Consider the following 6,965-nt stretch of genomic DNA (forward strand, 5'->3'; position numbering starts at 1 on the left):
GAGTGGGGCCCTCTTTCCCTGCTCCAGAGAGGTCAGTGGTAAAAATGAGCCATGTCTGATGGGCCTTGAGAGTACACCTACAGGGGAAAGACCTTTGGGTGAACAAAGAATTAGGTCTTTGGAGGGGGAGGATGACTTATGTTTTAGAGGGTGGAGGAGGCCTGTGTGGTGAAGGGACTTTAGCATGTCCATTCTGAAGGACAGCAACACACCCCATGCCCAGGAGGAGAAGGGGTGCCTCTTCTGTTTGTCCAGCTCTGGGGCATGAGGAGGAGAAACCTCACATCAAAAATGCACTTGACGGGATGAGCACTGGGTGTTATTCTGTATGTTGGCAAATTGAACACCACTAAAAAATAAATTTATTATTAAAAAAATGCACCCCCTCTTTTCTTTTGAGCAGCAACAGCCAGCACACAAGATTGTGTCCAGAGCCTTCTATGGGGCCCACATTAGATACTGCCTTCTGTGACTTAGTTTCCCCACTATTCTTGACCCTTGCTTCCATCCCAGCAGCTGACTGTATGTTGGCAGAACCAAAGAGGAAGTCAGAGATGGTATTAGATTGTTTTGTCACAGGACAAGCTTCTTCTTCCCTTGAGATGCTATTGTTATTCTAGCTTTTTTTTTTTTTTTCTTCCTGAGAGAGCTTGACTGGGGGATCCTTGACAAGGCCCTGGCCAGAGTGTTCCCTTTAGCTCCATTCTTCCAACCCACTTCCTCTTTTCAGTGGTGACAAATTGTATTTTCCAGAGCTGACTGCAGCAATATCCCCTTCATCATGCTCTTTGACACACCTCCCATTGAGAAGTGGGTAAATATTTCTTCCCCCTGAATCTGGGCAGGCTTGTGATGACAACACAGGTGATGTGAGGTGACTTCCAAGACCAGACCATAAAACTTCCCTGGACTTCTCCTCTGCTCTCTTGGGATGCTTCTTTTTGGAATCTTGTCACCAGGCTAGGAGGAAGCCCACACTAGCACGCATACAAAGACCATGCTGCAAGGACGGAGGTAGGAGTTTTAGCTGAAAGCCCAGCTAGGGTCCAGCTAGTAGCCAGCGTCAATCATTAGACATGTAAATGAAGAAGCTTCTGGATGATTCCAGACCCTAGAAGTTGTCACTCCTAGCTGAGTGTTCCTGGCTAAGGCCCCATACATATACAGAGGAGACAAGCCATTCTTGTGTCCTGTCTGATATTCTGACCCACAGTACCACTGATCATAATAAAATTATTGTTTACTACCCCTATGTTTTGAGATGTTTTGTTACACAGCAATAGTGACTCCAATGCTACCCTTGGCATCCTTGTTCCCCATCCGCACTCATTAGTGTCTACCTCCTTTACTGGGCTTGGTGCTCCTTGCTGGCAGTGACCATTGAACATGACTTTAGGAGACAAGTTGAGGGGCTTTGGTTAGAATCCTGGGCCCATATGGTCCCTGCATGACTGTGACCAAGTCATGTACATGCCTGTGTCATACTGTCTGCTTAGCACCTGCAAACCATTTTCATCACTCACTTCCCCATCAGGCTCTCTGTCTGTGTCCCCTTTTCAGTATCTGACACCTCCAGTGAGCCAGTTAGTTCAGCCAGAGATGTTGGTGTCATTTTTTGATGACTCCTTTCACTGTCCCCACATCCTTTCATCTAAATACATCTTAAATCCTTCTGTGACTGTCTCCCTGCTGTCACATCTGCTTAGCTAGCCGGTCAGTTCACCTCCCTCTTTGTTCTCCTGTCCTGTCGCATGCGGTCTTCTCATCACACTGGAACCAGAGTGCTACTTTTTTTTATTTTTTATTTAAAGGATTTCATTTATTTATTCATGAGAGACACACAGAGAGAGCGGCAGAGACACAGGCAGAGGGAGATGCAGGCTTCCTGCAGGGAGCCCGATGCTGGACTCAATCCCAGGACCCTGGGATCATGACCTGAGCTCAACCACTGAGCCACCCAGGTGCCCCCACAGTGCTACTTTAAAATGATACATCTGATCCTGTCACTCTCTTTAAGTAGCTTTTTAGGGTGCTTATGGCCACATGGGATTCTCCTCATGTGCTTGACTGCTCTAATTGCTCTGCCAGCCTCACCTAGTTCTTCCCCCATGTTTGGGCTCACCTTTCACAGTGACTCAGGCACCATACTCCTGTCTTTCTTCCATGTACTGAGGATGTCCACCCACTTCTCCTCTTCATTATAAATAAGCCTAGAGCACTCTTAATTACCTATCAGAATTTGTAATCATGTACTCATTTTCACTGTTTGCCTTGCCCACTAGAGCATATGCCTCAAAGAGAGCAGGGGGTGGGTCTGCTCCACCTATCACTGAGAATACTCAACAGGTGTTTTTTTTTTTTTTTTAAAAGGTCAGTTAACTGTGTTTTTTTTTTTTAAATTTTAATTTTTATTTATTTATGATAGTCACAGAGAGAGAGAGAGAGACAGAGACACAGGCAGAGGGAGAAGCAGGCTCCATGCACCGGGAGCCCGATGTGGGATTCGATCCCGGGTCTCCAGGATCGCGCCCTGGGCCAAAGGCAGGCGCTGCGCCACCCAGGGATCCCCTCAACAGGTGTTTTTAAATTCCAGAGGGAATGGTGGACTCATGGTAAGTGTGTGTGTGTGGTAACCCCAGGTGTTGGTCTCTGGTCTGGTTCTTCCTGGAAGCAGTAGAGCCACAGGATCTGGACCCTCTCTGGCATCTTAGAGCTGCTTTCTCCTCCCCTTGTTCCTTTTTTGGCTCCTCTATCCCTGGAAACCCTTGGAGCCTGAAACCCACTAAGTAAACCATAGTGGTGGCTTCACAGCTACTTCATTCTTTTTTTTTTTTTTTTTTTTTTTGAGCTACTTCATTCTTGATCCCACTTGGTGAGGGCTGGGCTCTCCTCTTAGTATTGGGAGCTCCCCTGGGTGGATATTAGCAGGGAACAAAGTGGCAGACTTCTTAGGTCTCTATTTAGTGCCTGGCTCTCCTGGTAGGTATCGCAGAAACGAAAGGGGGTAAGCCTTATGTCTGTGGGGTGGGATAAGTTTGGGGATATTAACACAGAAGATCCTCATCAAACATTTCCATGCAACATATACACAGACCATTCCCCCAAGCTCCCATTAAGATTAGCCCTTGCAACTCAGGCATTATTAGGGTGAGGGTGGCATGGGTGAGAACAAAGAGGTGGTTGAGTTCCTGGTTGGATCTCTTAAGCTCAAAGCCAAGGCAGTAGACTTGAGTAGAGCTAAGGCTTTTGAATGTGAGAAACGAGTGACTTGTGGAGAATAGTTTTGTATTTCCAACCATTTTATGTTGAAAAAAGTCACCAAAGTTCTTGAAAAAAATTTTTTTTAATTATGTAAACTCTACCCCCAACATGGGGCTGGAACTCATGACTCCGAGACCAAGAGTCACATCCTTTTCTGACTGAGCCAGGGAAGCACACCCTAAAGGTAACCAAAGCTCTTAAGGAAGCACCCAGTCATTCACAACAAATCTTTATTTGAGCATCCTGTTGGGTCTAGCCGCTGCTCTAGGCACTGGGGATATAACAGTGAGAAAGAACAAAGGCAATACCCTTGCCCCCAAGGAGCTCCTGTGCATGTAAGTGGGTCACATGGTAACCATTAAGTGAATACATAGAATGTCTGATTTTAACAGTGCTACATGAAGTATACGGCTGGGTATTGGGGAAGGGGATGCTCGGCTTGCAAGAAGATGGTTTATATACAACAGTTAGAGTCTTTTATTTTTAAATTATTATTATTTTAAAGATCTTATTTTTAAGTAATTTCTGCACCCAGTGTGGGGTTCAAACAACTACAAGATCAAGGGTTGCATGCTCCACCGACTGAGCCAGCCAAGTGCTCCTAGGGCAGTCAGAGTCTTTAAAAAATAACATGATGTTTGGGAGAGATTTGAAAGAAGTGAAGGAGTGGCCATGAAGATACCTGGAGCAGAGTGTTCCATGAAGAGAGGAGAGCAAAGGCAAAGTTCCTGAGGAGGACTGTGAAGATCCAGGGTCCAGTGCAGCCAGAGCCTGGTGTGTAAGTTGGAATGTGATGGGAGATGGGTTGGACAACTCAGACAGGGGCTGGTAGGCCATCATGGATTCCTCTTGGCTTTCCTTGAGATTGGCAGGCACTGGTGGGTTTGAAGAGTCATGGGATCCCTCACTGCTCTGAGGGGAAGAGGCTGAGATGTGCATGGTTGGGAGCAGGGAGACCAGAGTTGGGAGATTATTAGCAATAATCCAGGTGAGTACTGACACAGACATGGACCAAGGCGGTACCTTGGAGATGGTGGGGAGTGACCAGATTCTGGGGCTATTTTGAACATAGAGATAATAAGACATAGAGTGTGACTTGGATATGAGGTATGAGGGAAAAGAAGAACAAAAAAAAAACAAAAACAAAAAAAAAACAACAAAAAAAAAAAAGAAAAGAAGAACAATGATCATTTCAAGATTTTTGATGTATGTGGTGGACAGTTTCTTTTTTTTTTTAATTGTTCAAATTTTAATTTTGATGCGCAGTATGAGAAATGAACTTTTAAATCACCTGAATCTTATGGAAAATGAAACAGCAAATAAATTAGACCCATGTTAAAGTAGAAGGTCAGTTATATGTCCAAACTTAAGGATATAAGAGCCTGGTGGACAGTTTCTAAAATGGCTCCCAATGATCCCTGCCTCCTGGAATTCATAACTATGTGCAATCTCTTTCCCTTGAGTGCAGGCTGCTCCTAGCGACTCAGTTCTAAATGAACAGAATACAGCAAAAGTGATGGGATGTCACCTCCAAAAATCAGGTCTCAAAGAGTCTGTGACTCTTGTCTTGCTTATCGCCTTTCTCTCTTACTCTAAGGAAAATCAGCTGTCATGGTGTAAGCTGCCTATAGGGAGATCCATGAGACAATGGATCAGTCTTTCATCAGCGGCCAGTAAGAGTGTGAGTCCTGTCGACCGGAAGTCAGCTTGGAAGCACCCTCCTACCACCACCCAGCCAAGTCTTGAGTTGACAGTAGCTGTGACTGACACCTGACTTCGCTTGAGCCAGAGGACCCATTTAAGCTTGTACTCAAATTCCTGACCCAGAGAAACTGTGAGAAAATGTTTGTTTTTTAGGCCTGAGTTGTGGCGTAATTTTTTTTTTTTTATGCAGCAATAGAAAACTAACTTAGCATGCTAGAGCATTTATACTTTAAAAGCAGGGTTAGGAGGAACGCGGCATGCTATCAAATGTTTCTTCCCTTTAGACAGATTTAACCCCCCTTCCCACCGAGTTGGAGAAGTTGGAGCTGGGCTGAGAGGGAAATGAGCAGAGCTCAGGAGAACTCAGGAGCGTGGAACTCAAGACTGCTTGTACTCCCTCCCAAGGGAGGTAAGATGAGCCTCCTGGCCCTCACCAAAGGTCTCCTGTTCAGCTGCCCCAGGTCTTGTCCTGAGACCCTTCCCTGGGGGCTGTGGTCTGGACAGGCATAGGGAGGGCAGGTGGCCCAATGAGTGGAGGCGTGTGGAGCTCCTCAGACCTCCCAGTCTCCTCTCAGGCTGAGTTCCTCTGGAGGGGAGAGGGGCAACAGAGACTGAAGTTCCCACAGTGCCAGAAAGGGAACAGCTGTGGAAAGCACATCCATGTGTCTGTTTGGTCAGGCAGTGCAGGTTTTCCAAGTGTCTACTTGTGCCAGCATCTATGCCCTGCCCAGAGAGGAATTGGTGGGGGGGCATTGATATTCAGTCCTGTGAAATCAGACACTGCCCTCTCCCTGGGTCCTAATACCCTGTACTGTTCCTCAGACATCTTTTGCAAACCATTGATCCAGCCATGTTTCTCCCATCATCACACCTGAGATGGAAATCGTAAGGGGGTTCCAGGAAATTCCTGGGGAGGTGAGAGTTCTGTGTCCCTCTCTTACCTCCAGATACACCTTGGCCCCATGTGACCTAGAGGGCCCTTCTTAGACTGACGACTCCTGACCTCTGCCTGCACTTAGGCTAGGCTATGGCCACTATCTTGTCTTCTCTCCCTGAGCCTCCTCTCACCACTTTGTCTTCTTTCCTCGAGCCTCCTCTCAACTTTCAATCAAGCCCTCTGCTTCCTGCAGAATGGAGGTTGAGACCTCCATCACCAGCAGCACCTTGTGACATAGGAGGCAGGCCACAAAAGGAAGGGTGGGCAGCACAAGTCATCATGGGAGTCCATGCTCCTGGGTCTTCACTTTCCCATAATTGATGACAACCCTTTGTCCTGCACTGTGCTCTGGCTGGCACAGAAGCCCAAAACAATAGCTCAGCCAGGCAAACACACATACATCTCACATGGCTGGGCTGGGCCTTATCTAGAAGAAAGCAGGGGCAGCCTTAGTCATTTAACTATCTTGCACCACCTTATTTGCTCCTCAGCCTAGTCTTATGGCATGGGTATTATTCTCTCTGGGTCGGTGAGAAAACTCAGGCTCAGAAATTTTAGGTATCTTTCCAGGCTCACAAAGCAGTGAGAAGTCCAAATCATGTCTGTAAAATACTATGCTGATCATTGTTGCCTCTGTAGATCAAGAAAGGACAGGATACCCAGACTTCCAGGGAGGAACTAGGAGCATAAGAACATGCTAGGCACAGCAGTGTTTATCTACACTGGTAGTGAATGGAGTATAGATGTGTTTCTGTTGAGAGAGTTTCAAGGCTGCAGTGCTCAGCTTGGGATTTGGGCTTAACAGAATCTGAGGAAATACTAAAACGCCCCCTGGCAAGAAGCCATTCTTGAAAAAAAATGAAGAGGTCATTCAAGGGAACACAGACTCCCTGGCTTAGGGATCTCAGCTATTACCAGGCCTCCCACCACCGAGCTCCTGAAGTCCACTTTGTGGATAAATGAGACCTAAAAGGAGGTTAGGACATCATAAATAGGAGACCTCCCTGGGGAGTTGGATTGGGTGTACTTCATTTCTAACAGATATTTAGATATTGTTTATATA

The sequence above is a fragment of the Vulpes vulpes genome, chromosome 14 (genome assembly GCF_048418805.1).
Source record: "Vulpes vulpes isolate BD-2025 chromosome 14, VulVul3, whole genome shotgun sequence".
NCBI classification, from domain to species: Eukaryota; Metazoa; Chordata; class Mammalia; order Carnivora; family Canidae; genus Vulpes; species Vulpes vulpes.